This window comes from Dermochelys coriacea, chromosome 8 (genome assembly GCF_009764565.3).
Source record: "Dermochelys coriacea isolate rDerCor1 chromosome 8, rDerCor1.pri.v4, whole genome shotgun sequence".
Classification (NCBI taxonomy): domain Eukaryota; kingdom Metazoa; phylum Chordata; order Testudines; family Dermochelyidae; genus Dermochelys; species Dermochelys coriacea.
The window spans coordinates 93567468-93587681 of NC_050075.1; the positions used below are offsets into that span (position 1 = coordinate 93567468).

The window sequence follows — 20214 nt, forward strand, 5'->3', positions numbered from 1 at the left end:
GTAGGACTGTGAGCTTCATTAATGGCAGGAATCAAATGAAGGGTCACGTTCTGCCCCTGCCACACACCCAGTTATGCATACACATACCTAAGAGCAGAATTGAGCACACAGGAGCCTAAGGGAATTAGGCATCCAATTCTCATTGATTTTTCCAATGGGAGCTTGGACACTTAGGCACATTTGAAAATCCCAGCTTAAATGCCTACAAAATATCAATTTCTGGGTTTGGTACAAGTTGATGATAAAAGTACCTTCTGCCTTGGCCTTGACAGAACTTGAGTCTCTGACGTAAACTATAGTACTTTATAAAAGAATGAAAAAAAATTAAGCTTATTGTGCAAACCACTAAACAGAGAGGAGGCACACAAAAAACCCCCAACCCTTTGTATATGTGATAAAACAGATTACAATCATGTTTTCTCCTTTCTAAAATAGATCCCAAAAATCATAACATTCCAGTACTACTACATTTAGAACCCTCTCATGAAGCCAGATCTGCAGGGGCCCTGGTTTGTAAAATCCAAACCTATCAGATGTGATTATGTGGACTTCACCATCTGCAGCCATGATTATATCCATGTAGCATGCTTAGGTGTTGATCTGTGCATACAAACAGTCTCCGATAGGAATGTGTGTCAGTAATAATGTTACAGATTGTTTTCTGTATAAAATAAATATGATTTGGCATCTGCCCAGACCTTGATGCCAAGGCAGATTATCTTCCTGAAGCAAATATAGTATAGCTGTTAAACTTGTCTCAATAGTAGTAACCCAAATACACAATGGAAAGAAACATTTGCTTTCAGTTAGCTTTTTTAAAATCCCGTCTTGTATGCTTGATGGTAAACACTGTGGTTACTTCTTCAGAAAACCCCAGCCTAGTTGCACCCAGCGCAGGCATGAAGAGAAACAGAAAGTAGGAAAGGGAGTCATGCGTTGAGCAGGGAATTCTAGCAAACCAGTCCCTTTAAAAAGGGGACCACACAAAAAAACCCCACGTTAGTGTTTACAGTAAATGTGCTTGAAAAAGTTGTATTAAGCTAATTACTGGAGCCTCTGTCAAAGGGATTGTTCTTAGAGTAAAGCCTTATTGCTTGTGAGGCTGTCTTTGCTCCTCAGTGTATTTTTTAACTAAAAGCACTGATTCTGCCCTTATTTAAGCTGGCAAATGAATTTGCCTGATCGGTTGCTGAACCAATCTGCATTCATAGGTATAAGGCTGGACTTTTGTCACTGTTCTCAAATGTGTCACACAGTTGACTGTCTGCATCTTATACATATATATTACTATGGGTCTTTGAGTAAAGTTTTCAGATACATCTAAGCAACCTGGGGAGACTAAGTCCTCATTTCTAAAGTGCATTGGGCACTTAGGAGCCTAAATCAGAGGGATTTAGACTCCTAAATGTTTAAGACACTTTTGAAAGGGGGATTTAAGCTCTTTTTACAATTTTACCCTCTCTCCTTGGCCCAATCCTGCAGTCACCAAGATTCAAGTATGCCCTGTCTTCCACAGGTGTTTTTGTTTCTAGAGGGATTCAAGCATGGTGGTGGGATAGGTAGACGGAAGGGCAGGCTGTTGAACAGATTTCAGTGTGGGTATGTCTTCACTAGAGACCTATGCACTGATGCAGCTAAACCGCTGTAAACCCCTAACGTAGCAACTAGCACCATTTCTTCCATAACTTACCCAGCTACAAAAGGTGCACATTTCTGTAATGTAGGTGCCTGACAAAAGAATATTTGTGACCATGCTGAGAGCTATACAAATGAACATATGCTTAGTGAGAGCTGGAGGCCTGGATTTTCAAAACAGCCTAAGGGAATTAATCACCCAATTCCCATTGAAACAGTGTGCTTAACTCCCTTGGGCCCCTTGGAAAATCCCAGTCCTGATTACCTGAGGTGTCGATAGGTTTCCTGCATCTTTCCCAACAGTAAAATAACAAAACCTATTTTTAAAAAAATCTTTGCAAACCCAACCCAGTTCTGCAGATCACTTCCCAGAATAGCAGCAGCAACCCGTAGGCTCAGAAGTAATGGCTCATCACACCACAGGTTGTGTTCTAGTTAGTGGCACAGAAAATGTAAATTTTATACTGGATCTATGTTCAGGCCCTTAACTTTTAAAATTTTGTTTCCCTGACTTTTTGCCTCCTCCTTTATTGAAACTATTACCACTCTTGCTGGATTGTCTTCCCACAAGGCAAAACGCCTTGTTGATAAATCGAGACTAAAGTGCTGAACTGTAAGAGGTATTGTACTTCCACAGCAGAAGCTGGGGGGAAATTAATTCACTATAGTACATTTTTATATGGGCAGTCACTAGATTCCCAATTCCTTTGTTACACACCCATATGTTAGGAGGGATTATTCCTCTCTATTCATGCCTCACAGTCTTTTAATGGATTTAGGGCACAGCTCTTAAAAATGCATAAGGGGGATAGGCATCACATGATTTAACTATGGATATTTTATGAGCAAGTCTGGGTGCATGCTGTGTGCTTGAAATAAAAGACTGGACAATTCATTACTGCGCTAGGATACATATTAGCATGTACCGTATGCAAAGTTTATGAGAGATCCTAGCTGTGCATGGAAATAAAAGGGCATGAGAAAGACTCCATGTTCCAGCAAGTGGGTCAAGAGAGAGCACACATATTCATTGCTATTAAAGAATTGGAATGCACTCACTCACAGAAAGAGAGCTGGAAAGAAAAACAGATTTAGGAAGTCATGTCTTCCCTCTTCCCCCAGTTGCTGTTTTTCCTTCTGGGTTTGTTTGGCAACGTATTGACCTAAACCATTATCTTGCTGTCATTATACTGTTGCAGCTAAAGCTCTTGCATGACTATTACATGAGTTGATACTGCCTGGAACAGTGAACATGAGACTTTTTTGGTATCAAGGAGAAAGGCTGGTTACAGATTTGTCAAATACTATTGATATGTGGAGTGAGTCCTTCCATAGGGAGTACCCCACACCAAGGAAAACCTCAGGGGAATTTTTGGTCTCTGACTGGGGCAGGACTGAAAACCTAGTCCAGTATTTTCCATCCCAAAGAGAGGAAGCTGCACTATCACCATGCCACTGTAATCTCACAGAGGCAACAGTGATAAATGGTGGGTTAAGGGTTGACCCAGACCCTGGATTCCAGGGGGATCCCAGAACAGCATTTCCATTGTGCACCACAATATCAGTCTGAATTCCCTGTAAGCTATGGGTCAGGTCCTGCAAACACCTACTACTAGCTACAGTGCTTTCCGCTGAGCGTAATCTCATTTACTACAACGGGAGCAAGAACGACATCTGTTTGTAATACTGGGCCCTTCATCTGTTCCTTGAAAATGATGGCACAGTGAATATGAATGAAGCCATGAATCGATCTCAATCTCAAAATCTCCCACTCTACATTTGGCTTCCCCTCCCAGTTCTGAAATCACAATGAAATCCATTTTTGTTTATTATTACTACTACTAAATATTAATGCTATTTTATCCTTCATAGTGCCTTCCATCTGGGGAGTTTAAAGAAATTCACAAAGGATAAGTCTGAATAACAGAAATCTAAATGCTAGCTGTCAGACTCGCACCAGGCATCAGGAAGTGTGCTTTTCAGACAGGATTTGTCAAAGACAGCATGGAACCTTACTTATTCTACACTAAGAAATCACATAGCCAGCCCCTGGAAAGTCAACGTCTTCGATCCAGTCTCACGGTTCATGGCCAACACTGATCACCATAGTGGTCAGGAAGGAATTATTTCCTCTATACATTATATTATATATGGGGAATGTTTGGTCTCTTCTGTGCCATCAGGTATCATATACTGCCAGAGGCAAGACATTCAATGGATCAGTGGTTATATGTGGCAATAATATAATAATATTTTGCACGTATATAGTACTTTCTCTTCAAAGCACTGCATAAATATTATAGTATCTTGCTACCTGGGGTGGCAAATACTAGAGTGCTATTTATGGGAAAAGTTCTTACTGAAGTTGTTTCATAGTACAGCACAGTAAATATCTACATGATGTGGTAGTTGCTATAGGAACTTCATTTTCCATTCAACTGAAGAATAAACAGGCTAATTAATTCTCTTCATCACCTTACCTCCCACACAACCCTGGACACACCTTTCAAAAGTTGCTGGAAATAATAATATCATCTTGCAACTACATTGCATTTTAATCTTTGCAGCATGCTACAAATATAAACTAAATAAAACTGATAACTCTGTGAGGTAGATAAGTTAATAGCATTACCCCCATTCTGCAGGTGAAATGAAACACTGAGTAGTTAAGTGACCTCTCTAATACTTTAGAGGCATTGTCTAAAAACTACAGCATTCTGAATTCATGACTTTTTCACTAATCTTACTCTTGGTGGCAATTTTCCTCAGTAGCCCAACTCCATGAATCGTGAGAAGCTCAGCTTTCATTTAGAGAAAGCCAGCTTCTCAGTCTCAAGGTGGTGGGGTAAAGTTCAAAAATATGACATGAGGTAGCCGAAAGATTCAAAGACTAGAGGCCAAGGACAAGACCCATTTATTACTGACTAAAAGAATCATGTGATTGTCAACAATCTTGTGTTTTTGGAATGCTTGGACTTGACAATACGGACACTAGTAAAACCAGAACACACGTGGTAGCAATGGGGGTAGCTGTTATATACAAATGCACAAAGCCTTGGAAACAAGCAGGGAGAACTGGAGGTCCTGGTGATGTCAAGGAATTATGACGTGATTGGAATAACAGAGACTTGGTGGGATAACTCACATGACTGGAGTACAGTCATGGATGGTTATAAACTGTTCAGGAAGGACAGGCAGGGCAGAAAAGGTGGGGGAGTAGCACTGTATGTAAGGGAGCAGTATGACTGCTCAGAGCTCCGGTATGAAACTGTGGAAAAACCTGAGTGTCTCTGGATTAAGTTTAGAAGTGTGTGCAACAAGAGTGATGTCATGGTGGGAGTCTGCTATAGACCACCGGACCAGGGGGATGAGGTGGATGAGGCTTTCTTCCGGCAACTCACGGAAGCTACTAGATCGCATGCCCTGATTCTCATGGGTGACTTTAATTTTCCTGATATCTGCTGGGAGAGCAATACAGCGGTGCATAGACAATCCAGGAAGTTTTTGGAAAGCGTAGGGGACAATTTCCTGGTGCAAGTGCTAGGGGAGCCAACTAGGGGGAGCGCTTTTCTTGACCTGCTGCTCACAAACCGGGTAGAATTAGTGGGGGAAGCAAAAGTGGATGGGAATCTGGGAGGCAGTGACCATGAGTTGGTTGAGTTCAGGATCCTGACGCAGGGAAGAAAGGTAAGCAGCAGGATACGGACCCTGGACTTCAGGAAAGCAGACTTTGACTCCCTCAGGGAACAGATGGCCAGGATCCCCTGGGGGACTAACATGAAAGGGAAGGGAGTCCAGGAGAGCTGGCTGTATTTCAAGGAATCCCTGTTGAGGTTACAGGGACAAACCATCCCGATGAGTCGAAAGAATAGTAAATATGGCAGGCGACCAGCTTGGCTTAATGGTGAAATCCTAGCGGATCTTAAACATAAAAAAGAAGCTTACAAGAAGTGGAAGCTTGGACATATGACCAGGGAAGAGTATAAAAATATTGCTCGGGCATGTAGGAAAGATATCAGGAGGGCCAAATCGCACCTGGAGCTGCAGCTAGCAAGAGATGTCAAGAGTAACAAGAAGGGTTTCTTCAGGTATGTTGGCAACAAGAAGAAAGCCAAGGAAAGTGTGGGCCCCTTACTGAATGAGGGAGGCAAGCTAGTGACAGAGGATGTGGAAAAAGCTAATGTACTCAATGCTTTTTTTGCCTCTGTTTTCACTAACAAGGTCAGCTCCCAGACTGCTGTGCTGGGCAACACAAAATGGGGAAGAGATGGCCAGCCCTCTGTAGAGATAGAGGTGGTTAGGGACTATTTAGAAAAGCTGGACGTGCACAAGTCCATGGGGCCGGACGAATTGCATCCGAGAGTGCTGAAGGAATTGGCGGCTGTGATTGCAGAGCCCTTGGCCATTATCTTTGAAAACTCGTGGCGAACGGGGGAAGTCCCGGATGACTGGAAAAAGGCTAATGTAGTGCCCATCTTTAAAAAAGGGAAGAAGGAGGATCCTGGGAACTACAGGCCGGTCAGCCTCACCTCAGTCCCTGGAAAAATCATGGAGCAGGTCCTCAAAGAATCAATCCTGAAGCACTTAGAGGAGAGGAAAGTGATCAGGAACAGTCAGCATGGATTCACCAAGGGAAGGTCATGCCTGACTAATCTAATCGCCTTTTATGATGAGATTACTGGTTCTGTGGATGAAGGGAAAGCAGTGGATGTATTGTTTCTTGACTTTAGCAAAGCTTTTGACACGGTCTCCCACAGCATTCTTGTCAGCAAGTTAAGGAAGTATGGGCTGGATGAATGCACTATAAGGTGGGTAGAAAGCTGGCTAGATTGTCGGGCTCAACGGGTAGTGATCAATGGCTCCATGTCTAGTTGGCAGCCGGTGTCAAGTGGAGTGCCCCAGGGGTCGGTCCTGGGGCCCGTTTTGTTCAATATCTTCATAAATGATCTGGAGGATGGTGTGGATTGCACTCTCAGCAAATTTGCGGATGATACTAAACTGGGAGGAGTGGTAGATACGCTGGAGGGGAGGGATAGGATACAGAAGGACCTAGACAAATTGGAGGATTGGGCCAAAAGAAATCTAATGAGGTTCAATAAGGATAAATGCAGGGTCCTGCACTTAGGATGGAAGAATCCAATGCACCGCTACAGACTAGGGACCGAATGGCTCGGCAGCAGTTCTGCGGAAAAGGACCTAGGGGTGACAGTGGACGAGAAGCTGGATATGAGTCAGCAGTGTGCCCTTGTTGCCAAGAAGGCCAATGGCATTTTGGGTTGTATAAGTAGGGGCATAGCGAGCAGATCGAGGGACGTGATCGTTCCCCTCTATTCGACACTGGTGAGGCCTCATCTGGAGTACTGTGTCCAGTTTTGGGCCCCACACTACAGGAAGGATGTGGATAAATTGGAAAGAGTACAACGAAGGGCAACGAAAATGATTAGGGGTCTAGAGCACATGACTTATGAGGAGAGGCTGAGGGAGCTGGGATTGTTTAGTCTGCAGAAGAGAAGAATGAGGGGGGATTTGATAGCTGCTTTCAACTACCTGAAAGGGGGTTTCAAAGAGGATGGCTCTAGACTGTTCTCAATGGTAGCAGATGACAGAACGAGGAGTAATGGTCTCAAGTTGCAATGGGGGAGGTTTAGATTGGATATTAGGAAAAACTTTTTCACTAAGAGGGTGGTGAAACACTGGAATGCGTTACCTAGGGAGGTGGTAGAATCTCCTTCCTTAGAGGTTTTTAAGGTCAGGCTTGACAAAGCCCTAGCTGGGATGATTTAACTGGGACTTGGTCCTGCTTTGAGCAGGGGGTTGGACTAGATGACCTTCTGGGGTCCCTTCCAACCCTGATATTCTATGATTCTATGATTCTATGTTGTGTGGACAGAACTCAACTCATCTAACCCTGCTTGTGACTAGGTGTACATTAGGAGCCCTGATTTTTTCCTTTGGGTAGATGCAGCCTCCAGAAGCTATCAACAATGCTGGAATTAGAGCTCAGGAGTTCCTGACTCCCAGTCTGTCCTCAGTCCACTAGAGACTACTGCTCCCATGAGGTGATCTGAGCAGAGCTCTTCAACCTGAAGTCCCCTCACTTATGGTAGGCAATTGTTTATAACTAAGGCTATATACATTCTCAACCACTTGAGGTCAGATGCAAAGAGGCCAAATGGCTGGCGCAAGCCCCTCTCTCTCCATCTCACCTGAATACTATGGGTACAGGGGGCAACCAATGTCTAGCCAGAGCCAGCCATATCAGCCTTACAGAGGCTCTGAGCATTCCAAGAAGGCTGGAGGAGAGAGAGAACAGATATGGAGCAGGAAATGATATGGCCACTGTGGGTCTGCACCCAGGAAATTCTCAGCTGACACAATCCCTAGGGCCACCCCAGCCTGTGCTGGGGGGGCAAACTGGCCCCCAGTCCCAGAATTAGGAACATTTTTAGCCCCCCCAGCCTGACATGAGCTCTGAGACTCGGTGCTGCGAGTTTTTTATTGCAGTGTAGACATTAGAGCCTTAAGAAAAGCTGCCTATCAGAAGTATTTTTCTAACGGCCTCTCCCAATAGTATGCAAGTACCATCTCTCTGTTTTGCTAGTTTTTTCCCCCACATCATCATCATTGCTGTTCCCAAACCCGCACAGATGCTGTACGTTAGTCCTGAGATCAGAAATGTAGGAGTCTGCACTCCTCCACAGACCATATGGCTTGATCATTTGTTTTTGTTTTTAGTGCTTAGCGATTCGATCACTGGTGTTGCTCTTCGAAAAACTGATAGCTCTGTGAATGCACCAAGACTTCCCTAAGAACTAGTGGAAAAGACAGTCAAAGAGTGTTCATTCTCAGGTGATATTTGGAAACATAGCAGATATTCAAACAATTTTTCAGGAAGGACAATTTAAATCAGGACTTAAACAGTTAAAATGTGAAGTTTCTTGGGGTCTGAACTCTTTAGATGCTGCTATATAACTCTCTGTCAGTGCCTGCAATGTATCATAGGCAGTGAAGCAGACAGACTCCAGTTTAGAGGCCTCCTATAACTTCTATTGCATTTTGGCGAGTTTCCAGCTTTGTTGCATGACAAAAAGCAGGTTTACTCTCCTCCTCCCAAAAAAGTGTCTTTTAGAACACTGTGAATGTGCTCGGGATTACCTCAAGCCTTGCGTCTATCAAACCAGGGCTCATTTAGTTCTCTCACCCTTACTTAGGAGTAACCATACCCTGATTTTACCTCTACAAAACAGCTTGTAAAAAGTGCATTTGTTCTGGAAAATAAAGTAACAAAAAGGGCAACTAGCCCAACTGAGGCATTTTATAAGCATAACCACATAAGTTTTGTCCTCTTATTCGACTTTTGAGATGGACATTTTCAGTTTTGCCAACCCTGTAACATTTTTTGTTTTTCTGAAAAGTACAGATCCTGGAGGCTAGTGATTATGTGAGAACCTCAGCTTTTGTTAAAAGCCACCACGAAATTAAGTTTCTAGACTTTGTGGTAGTGACAAAGGGCGTAAAAACATGACCCAACTGCATCCTGAAGGATTAGCAACCAGAGGGCACAAACTCTCAACATTTATTTTTTAATCTCATTTTAAAGCCATTTTATGATTTTGGGGGCTCAACTCAGGATTTTTGAACACATGGGATTGGCAATAGTGGTGGCACTTAGATGTTAACATTAAATGAAAAATGGGTGATTTTCTCTCCACACTGCATACTGGAAGTGCATCCTGAACATCCAGACAACTTAGTCTATTGATTTTTCCCCACAAAAGAAGGAGCGTTATGGCCAGGAAAGATGTTTACCTTTTCTCTGAAACTTGACCTCCCACCGGTTGACCTCTCCTTTACCTCCAGACTGTTAACATCTAATTTCTCCCAGAAGAGCAGGGGGGAGACTAGATGAACACAGGGAAGACTCTGGCTTCAGCCCTCTCAGAAGGAGCAGGAACTTTTGTGTCTCTTACTTCAGATCCAACATTGTTCTCCGAGGTAGAAAAGTAAAGAGACAGGAACCAAGTAACTGCACTTCTGGCTCAAAACACTGGGGAACGGAAGACATAACTGGAAAGACCATGGGGACAGTTTGTGAGTTCCCTCTAATCTGACTGGTGGTTTGGCCCATCTAGCCCACCCTGAGTGGAAACTAATTGACCCATGATTCCGGAGGAGCAGGGTTTGAAATAAAGGTAATTATATGGCTTGGCCCATCTAGGCCACCCTGAGTGGAAACTAATTGACCCATGATTCCGGAGGAGCAAGGTTTGAAATAAAAGTAATTATATGGCTTTCTTCACCATAGGATCTGATTTACCAGATTTTCCGATTTCCTGTCGTGCTTGGGGAGCATGAAGAGATCTTATGTAGGCTAGCGATTCCCCTGGGGAGCTTCCCTGGTGTACAGCTCTCTCTGCTGGTGGAGTTGACAGTGCAGCTTGCTGTGCAAACTCCACCACCTGCTGTCTCTTCCTACACCAGGGCTGTGAAGCTTGACATAGGAGAGGAGGATATGGATATAGATATAGATATGCCAGAGAGTGGCTGTGTCTAGGAAGAGATGAGGACGACAAAGCAAGGCTACACTAGGCCCAATTCTATCCTGCCAGATGGTCTTCCACTGGTGGTATAAGTCAAAGCAATACCCCCTGGAGCTTAAGTTACACTGGGACTGCCTAGAGCAGAATCAAGGATCTGGGATCAGCTCCCCCTCTCCACTGCAACCAGTTTAGCACACTAAGTTTAATGGGACTATGGGATCACAAGAGCTACAGGACTTGGACCACTGATAAAAAATCATTTGAATAGAACCCATAGCAAATCTAGCCTTGATGTGCAAACTGCTGCCTACCTTGTCTTCCACTAGTCTGGTTTGCCACACTACTCCTGCATACATGGTCGCTTCTGAGGAGCTGACACAATGGGAATTACTTCTGCCCTGCCTCACACCTTGTTAGCTTTACATGGCTTTCCCCTCAGTACCCACCTGGCAATGGACCTAATGAGGGATTGGCAGGGGTTGGGGGGGTTGGTTTGTTTCCTTTGTGAGTTTTGCTTACTGTTCCCTGGAGAAGGTTTTTTTTGTTTTGTTTTGTTTTTTTAAACCAAAAAGTGATGCAACATTCCTTTCTGACAAAGGACCGGTTCGATAGATGCTTTGTATTGGGCATAGTGTTTACATTTGTGACCAATTCCAATGGCACCATTCACTGGACTAAGCACCATGTGCAGTAGTAAGTGTTGACAGGCTCTAACCCAGTGCCAAAGGGGAGAACTTTCTAGAAAGCTGGTAACTAAACTATGTCCAAGGCTAACAACAGAAGATAACAGTTTCTTTCCCCCAGTCACTCCTAAAAGAAAACAGGCAATGTAACAGTTTATATATATATTTCTGTTTTGAAAACACCTTCAACAAACCACAGAGTTACTTTTCCCTGCTCTTTCACCGCTTGAAAGGTTCAGCTCTTCAACCTCTTGCTATCAGCTCCTTGACTGTAGAAAAGACACAGTGTAAAGATGCCATATGTGTGTCTTTGGTAGACCTATGTTTATTTAGTCCTACCTACTGGAGTTGAACAAGTTAGAAACCAGAATTTCTGTTCTGCAGGAAATTCCAATATTTTGATATGCATTTTCGTTACAAGTCAGAATGAAGACCCTAAACTGCCTGCAGATGAAAATTCCATTTTTTTTTAAATTTGGAACTCGCAAAATGTTTTGGTGCTGAAACATAATATACTAGAGAGACACTGTCACAAAGCTGGTCCTTCAAGTGAGATGTCCAGGCTACCTGTGACTGGCTCCGTGAAGGGAATGAGCCAACCCAGGTCCATTGGGGATAGTTAACTACCTATGTAGCAGACAGGCAGGCAGGCAATTAAGTAAGGACCACCTGGGCTTAGGAGAACTCAGTTGAAAGAAGTCTCCTGAGGAGAACAGACGCTCCAGAGCAGAGAAGCTCCTAGGAAGCCTGAACTGGGCACAAGTTCTCCAGGCAGGGAGGTTGGAGGAACCCTGAGCAAACAGGGGGAAGACTGCAGAGCTCTCCAGGCACCAGAGAGAGACCTGACGCTGTAGCAGAAGGAGCTGCTGCTGGAACCTAGAGACTTTTGTTTGGGCACTTTTAAGTTTTATTTGGGCTCTGAGGTAAGAGCCTTTAAACCCTGTAGGAGCATTCCTTACACAAGGCTTTATGAAAGGGAGATATGTTGCTATAGGGTGTTTGGCTTCTCCTTGACCAGGCTGCTTAATGAAGTAAGAAATGAGGTCATTTAAGGGAGGGAAACAGGTAGGCCACAGCAGACACACATTTTGACACAAGGAGATGCTCAGGAGGCAACTACTCCTTCCACACTGATGCACTTCAATACTGATGTAGGCAAAGATCATTGCATGCAGCAAGGGTTCCTTGCATTCCAAGCACCCTGCCTGTCACCCCCACTCTCCCATGCCAGGGGCTGTGTGCTGTCCCTCCCCCTACATTCCCCTCTTCTCCCTCCCTCATTCTGCCTTCCCTATACCCTCTCATTCCCTCCCTTTCCCCGTGCCAGGTTCTTCTGCTCTTCCCCAGCTCATGCCAGGGGTTCTGTGTGCCCTCCCATATTCCCTCTTCCCCATCACTTTCTCTTCTCTCTCTCTCTCTCTCTAGGAGAGAAGTCATTTAGGGTTCAACATTTTAAACTTTAAGAAGATGGGCAGAGCTGCGATAGCGAGGTAGTATTGTGTTAATAGCTCCCATCACTCAGTTCTTTGATCTGTAAACAAATATCATCAAGTTGGGTGTAGGACGGGGTTTAGCTTGGCCAAAAATATTAATATCAATATTAAAGTTGAAATGAAATCAAACTAAGAAAGTTGAAACAGTGTATTTAGACTCTTTCCATTAAACATTTAATTGCACTTGACACATTTCCCATGGAACATTTCTATTTAGACAAAAAACACATTTTCTTTGACCAACTCTAATATCTTCTGATAGCCCTGCTCTACACTACAGAGTTAGGTCGATGCAAGGTATCTTAGGTCAACCTAACTCTAAGGCTATGTCCACACTACTGCGGTAAGTCGACCTATGCTACGCAACTCCTTAGGTAGTATCTTAAGTTGACTTACAGTGTGGTCTACACCGTGAGGGGTCGACAGGAGAATATCTCCCATCGACTTACCTTACTCTTCTCATTGGGGGTAGAGTACAGGGGTCGACTCGCTCAGGGGAGGAGGCGGAGAAGAGGTGGGGCTGGGGTGTGGATTTGGCGAAGGGGTTGGAATAGGGGAAGGGAGGGGGCGGAGTTGGGGCAGGGACTTTGGGGAAGGGGTGATGTTGTTAGCTGGATCAGCAAAACATAACCCACCTCTGGCCCTGTTGCTGCCAGCTCCCATGCACATGCTCTGGGGAGGAGGGCAGGCAGGCGGGCTCTCTGAGCTGCTGTTTAAGGCAGTGTTCACAGTCACTCTCATTTGGGGGTGGGGATGTCTACTGCGTGGATTTCAATGAGCCGTTTCCACAGTTCTCTGAAGTTTACCTCAGTCAAACTGCCCAAGCTTGACAAACAGCCTTCCAGCTCCTCACTCCTGACCAAGCCCTTGAGCCTGCTCTTCCTGCATCCCCAATCCTCCCCTCCAGCTATACCCCAACTCACACCAACCCTCGGCCAGCCCCTTTGCCACTCTTCAAATCTCCCCTCTCTCAAAGGAGGGCCAAAACACACCCACCATTGAAATCCGTCCACACTGATCCCATGTGCAGTGTGAAATGCTGGGGGAGAAGGGAGCTGGGAAAGCAACAGACGACAGTCACTGGGAAAAGCCCTTTTTCTTTAACACTGGGAGGGAGGGAAAGGGAAGGCGAAATCAGAGAGAAATATCATGGGGGAAGAGAACAGGGATCTTGGATTTTCCAGTTTACAAAATCCAAGCCTGTTCCCCACACCTCTCACCCTCAGCAATGCCTGGGTGGGAAAGAATTCCCCAACCCTCCTAGGGGGACGCGGACACTTTAACACAGGTGCTGACTGCTGAGTAAGTTTGCTCAATAAAGGCCTACAATGCCCAGCATGCTGTACTCCACCTTGCACCAAGCTGCCACCTTAGAGATGGAGCAGGGCATGCTGTGAGTAGTCGGGACAAGTGTTTGTTAAAAGTGGCAACGTATTTTGTATAAATAGTTACTTTAAAGAGTTCCTGCCACTACAGCTAGGTTGATAGACTGTTAGTGTAGATCATCATCAGTGTTACTGACCACATAATAAAATATAAACACCTGTAACTATTCCTTAAAACCGCTCTTCGCATTACCATTTTAAAAATGTTAATACATTGACTTTTAATAGCATACTATATTACTCCTCATTTTTGACTATACTTTCATATTTTTGTATGAAAACGTTTCAGTGATACGGCCCGCAGGCCAATGTACTAGTCCTCATGTGGCCCTCGTGGTGATTTGAGTTTGAGATTCCTGCCTTAAAGGATCTGACAAAAGGAGAATTTAATACTTTTTAGTCCTGTTATCCCTGCAGATGCTGTCCTGGCTCATGCATCAACCAAAAAATTCTGATCACAGGGCCATATTTTGCCCTCAGTCACATCTCTGCAATCGATTGGAGCATTTGTCATTGATTCTTACTTGGACATTGTCATTTATTCTCACTACATCCAATGTCTCAGTGACATTTATTTTCACACTGAGTCACAGTTTGATTTTGGGTGAGAAATAGAATGTTTTCTGCTGGAAGTCTGCAGTTCTGCACCAATGGAATGGCAAAGCCACAATATCATTTTTTCCAGAATTCAATGTGCATAACAAATACCAGGTTTAATGACTTTATTCATAACACCTACGTGTTTGTTCTTGTTACTTTTACAATTCTCAGGCTCTGTCATACTTCACTTTTTTAAAGGAGGAGGCATAAGGGCGAGAGAGTGAGATACTTATTGGCTTTAAAGCATGGTTTGACTCTGAAAGGCAACTATGAAAATAGCACCATGGGGTCCCATGTCTTGTGTGTCTCGATTACTGTGTTCTAAACTTGTTCAGTCCACAAGTCAAGGATATTTTTTCTGATTGTCAACCCTGCAAACCCTGAAAGCCAAGTTGTGTTTTCCGGCTTATCCATCATCAGCAGGAAGGGATTCTGCAAACTTACTGTTGTCCTCAGAGGAAAACTATCATCTTTAAATTATGCCCTAGGGCTACACCATTGCAATCCCTAGTGGCCTGCAAACTCCTTCACTAGAGATGGTGCTTATGCAACGCACTGTGTGTATTAGTGTACTTCTCTGTTCCCAATGCACAGATCATATCGGTTTGTTATACTCCAAGCTACTTGACTCTTTAGCTTAAGCTGTAGAGCCTTGCGTTTGCAGCTCTGTGGGTCCCCAGTTCAATCTCTGGTGTTAGCCTTGATGCATGCCATCACATAAGTGAGAGTTCATCTGGGATTTGAACTGCTGTGGGCTGCAGGTGCTCGGGCTGAGCATGTGTTACACATCCCCTTCTGAGGCCAGTGCACAGGGAAATGTGTTACAGCCCCCACTGATATGATAATGAACACTGGGGATTGAGCTAAGGATCTCCACAACTAAAAGTAGGAGTCTCTAAAAAGCTATAGCAGACCTATGTCCTCTAAAGACTTGTACACAGAAAAGAATGCATAAACACACACTAACCATTGTGTTACACATATGCCAGAAAGAACTAAGTTTGACTTTCAGATCCTAGGGTAAATTTTCTGGACAAGTAGTTAGAAAACAGAGTGACATGGAATCTCATGCTGCTGTTTCTAAAGCATCACCTTGTAGGCTAGAGCCTCTCTTTAAAACCACAAAACTATTAATTTGGCCTTATCCCTCCTCCTTGTGTGCAGGATCCACTAAGATTTCCACAAGTGTGGGATCAGGCCCTTAAATAATATGTATAAGAAAGAGACCAGGAGCGATTAAGATAAAAAAACATGTAGGTGTTACACACAAAGGCATTAACTGACATGCTACGCACATCTATGTACAAACAAACAACCTGACATTTGGGTCTTACCATTTAGAGATTACCAGCAGCAAACATTTTATTTTATTTCGTGTCCAGAATCTTCTCACTACTACAGGGGAAAACGTGTTAAAACTTCAAAGCATTTCTTCTCAAACCAGGCTGAGGAACCCAGCAACCCAGAGCCTAGCTTGGAGGCTGAGGTCAGAGCTTGATTCTGAGGAATGTCTTGCCAACCTTTCTGAACTCTCTTTTGACTGGGGCCTGTTATCAGGCTATCTCACCTCAGGGCCACAAGTCCCAAGGCACTGCCTTAGTCTAAAACCAAAACAGTTCCCTTCAAACGGTTTAAAAAAAAATTGCCCCAGGAGCCCTCCCTACACTAGAGGTATAAAGGTTGTTCAAAATAAAGTCCCCCAGTTAAATGGGAACAGTCTCATTCTATGCTTCTTGCCCATAGGCATCTTTTCCTGGTCTCAAGGTTGAGTCCACCACCCTTTCTGACCCTGCCAGTATTTCTCTTCTCTCTCTGTCTGGTTCATAAAGCATCTGGCCCTAATGGGTTTGAATCCCAGACTCTTTACTCTCCTGCCTGGTCCTGGATTCTTTAGACAAGGGTGGAATTTTATATTTTTCTTCCTGGGTGACCCTGATCCTTGGGTCCACAGGCCCCCTGACAGTCAAAACAAGCCTTATATCCCTTTGCAGGGGTCACAAATTTTTATATGAGGTCAAGTCTGCATGTGCTTTGCAGGCTCTGAAATACAAAATGTTTGGAGTCCAAACTAAATTTAGTTTTTGCCCTTGGGCAGTTCTCATTGTGAAAATGTAGAAAAAGGTTCTGGTTTGGTAGGTTTCTGCTCACTTGTCAAGTTCACACCAGTTCACGGCTTCACCGGTGCTGGGGGTAGGACAGAGGCCTGAGTGGTGATACAACAATGGAATTCAGGGTGAAGGGGAGTGAATTCCTCCATCTAAAACTGGGGTATAATAATGAAAGGTCCCAAAAACTAAAGCAAGGCACAAAGAAAAGGAGTACATGTGGCACCTTAGAGACTAACAAATTTATTTGAGCATAAGCTTTCGTGAGCTACAGCTCACTTCATCGGATGGATTCAGTGGAAAATACGGTGGGGAGATTTATATACACACACACAGAACATGAAACAATGGGTTTTATCATACACACTGTAAGGAGAGTGATCACTTAAGATGAGCCATCACCAGCAGGAGGGGCGGAGAAGGAGGAAAACCTTTCATGGTGACAAGCAAGGTGGGCCATTTCCAGCAGTTAACAAGAACATCTGAGGAACAGTGGAGGGTGGGGTGGGGGGAGAAATAACATGGGGAAATAGTTTTACTTTGTGTAATGACTCATCCATTCCCAGTCTTTATTCAAGCCTAAGTTAATTGTATCCAGTTTGCAAATTAATTCCAATTCAGCAGTCTCTCGCTGGAGTCCGTTTTTGAAGTTTTTTTGTTGAAGGATAGCCACTCTCAGGTCTGTAATCGAGTGACCGGAGAGACTGAAGTGTTCTCCGATTGGTTTTTGAATGTTATAATTCTTGACATCTGATTTGTGTCCATTTATTCTTTTACGTAGAGACTGTCCAGTTTTACCAATGTACATGGCAGAAGGGCATTGCTGGCACATGATGGCATATATCACATTGGTAGATGCGCAGGTGAACGAGCCTCTGATAGTGTGGCTGATGTGATTAGGCCCTAGGATGGTGTCCCCTGAATAGATATGTGGACACAGTTGGCAATGGGCTTTGTTGCAAGGATAGGTTCCTAGGTTAGTGGTTCTGTTGTGTGGTGTGTGGTTGCTGGTGAGTATTTGTTTCAGGTTGGGGGGCTGTCTGTAAGCAAGGACTGGCCTGTCTCCCAAGATCTGTGAGAGTGATGGGTCTTCCTTCAGGATAGGTTGTAGATCCTTGATGATGCGTTGGAGAGGTTTTAGTTGGGGGCTGAAGGTGATAGCTAGTGGCGTTCTGTTGTTTTCTTTGTTGGGCCTGTCCTGTAGAAGGTGACTTCTGGGTACTCTTCTGGCTCTGTCAATCTGTTTCTTCACTTCAGCAGGTGGGTATTGTAGTTGTAAGAATGCATGATAGAGATCTTGTAGGCGTTTGGCTCTGTCTGAGGGGTTGGAGCAAATGCGGTTATATCGTAGAGCTTGGCTGTAGACAATGGATCGTGTGGTGTAATCTGGATGAAAGCTAGAGGCATGTAGGTAGGAATAGCGGTCAGTAGTTTCCGATATAGGGTGGTGTTTATGTGACCATCGCTTATTAGCACCGTAGTGTCCAGGAAGTGGATCTCTTGGGTGGACTGGTCCAGGCTGAGGTTGATGGTGGGATGGAAATGGTTGAAATCCTGGTGGAATTCCTCAAGGGCTTCTTTTCCATGGGTCCAGATGATGAAGATGGCATCAATGTAGTGCAAGTAGAGTAGGGGCATTAACACGGCTGCTACTCTGAAACCTGTCATTAAGCAAGGCACAGTAATTGCAGAGCCCAGTAGAGCCTTGATTCCATGAGAAGCTTCAGAACAGCTTTAAGAATGATTGTCCCCCTTTGCTCCTGCAATGCACCCCTTAATAAAAACCCCTCTTCTTGGGCTCTGAGCTCAGAGTAGCAATTGGGCAAGAAGAGGGTCAGATAAGGAGCAATAATGCAACTACCTTTCCACTCCTGACAATTCAGCAGGTCACACATTTCTTATGGTCCACACATGTTTTACCAGTGGCATTTTTCTCACAGGGGTGCTAAATATTTCATATCCATTCACCAATTTCCTTATATTTAACAGAGAAAAAAAATATCTATTTATCTATAAAGTGTACTTAAAAATACAAGAGGAGGAAAAAAGGAAATTAACAAATTTAACATAAAAGTGATCCATAAAAAAAAATCCAAGTTGTATGGCTTAATGTTAAAACTAAGATGTTAAATCCACTGAACCCTCCAGCTGCACGCCAGGCACCAGTGGTGCTGTAGCCAAAAATGAAGGTGGAGACAGACAAAAATAAACCCTTCTGGTTTGAGCAAGCATTTCATGTCTGCATCAGAAAACTAACTTTCCAAATCCTTCCTGGAGTTACAAATAAAGGGCCAGATCCAACAACCTTTATTCATGCAAGTAAACTTTACTCATGTGAGTAGTCCTTTTGACGCCAATGGGCCTACACATTAAAAGGATTAGATAAGATATGCGACTAATAATGGATACAAGATCTGGCTTCAAAAAACAGTTCTGCAGTAGGGAGAAGGGGAGAAATCCCCTCAAACAGTGTGATTGTGGCAGCATTTGTTACAGTGGGATAGTCAGCTTGGGAATGCATGGCAGAAATGTGTCACATTTCTTTCCATTTGAAAAGAAATGCTTTAATTTCTAATATTGGAATATTCTATGCAATAAAAACACGTAAGTGCTTTTAGTTTGGCTCTGACTTTCGACTTGTACAATTACAATGTTTTGTAAGGTTTATCAGATGTGGGGAGTAATGTATTGCACTAGGCACAAATAACCCTCTAAAATAGCATGAAAGGAACCCGGTGCTCAGGTTTTTAGGATCTCTTTCAGGAAATAATAATCTGAAGGGAAATACAGTAATCATATTGGTTTATATCCTTTAAAATAAGAGATTACCAGTATGTGCTAAACAAAAATTACAATGCAAGGTATATATTGTATTTTCAGAGTCACATATATAAACCCACACCACTACTACTGGCATTTCTGAATAGGCCCATCTATGGGGTTTGAACCTGGTATCTCAGATCTAAAAATCTAAAAGCATCTATTGTTTGAGCTGAAAAATCAGATCTATTGACTTCAAGGTGGGAGCAGACTCAAGTCTTTTATGTAGTCCAGTCAATATAGAGGGACAAAGACATATTTGGTCAACATGTTACACCTATATGAAAAAATAGACCCAATTCTCCCCAGAGTTCCCAATTTGAAACTCAATTAAGTGAGAGGAGAATTGGACCCAATTGGTTTAGCTTATCTTAAGTGCTGTCTTAGGACCTGCTCTTACTCCCATTGACATGAAACATTTCAACTTCTGATTCCAGATGTGAAGGATCAGGCCCTAATGCTTTCCATTCAAAAGAAAATTATTAGAGTAGTGTCGATTTCAGGTTACCATACTCCATCACTTAATTCACAAACAGGGTTTGTTACTCAAAAACTAGGCTTTAGCAATCTGATGTATTATTATGGGTTAGTCTCTAAGATGCCACAAGTACTCCTTTTCTTTTTGAGTAGCATTGGTTTTCAGGCCTGTAACTCATAAAAGAATTCAGCCAACAACAGATAAGGAGTCCATTTTGATGCTATTGTCACACTCATTATGTACATGAGACTATCCTAACTAAAGTAGCAGGGGGGAAATTTTGAGTATTTGTAGTTGAATGTTAAGTAGGGGATTTTCCTCAACCAGAGACAAGGGGAGAGAAGGGATGATTCCCCTGCATGAAAGAGGATTTCTCAGCAGCATCATGTGCTGTTCTCTGGAATGTAAAGAAGGAGATTTTTGTGCACACTGACAATGTCTCTATTATGACTCTTGGGAAGCATGAAGAAAGTGG

The 20214-nt window shown here is 43.6% G+C and overlaps 1 protein-coding gene across 1 annotated transcript in view; it reads right to left on the bottom strand.

The window, feature by feature from the left end:
- Positions 1–20214, bottom strand: part of FGGY (FGGY carbohydrate kinase domain containing) — a 414960-nt gene that overhangs the window by 306564 nt on the left and 88182 nt on the right. The gene's annotated exons all lie outside the window — the stretch shown is intronic.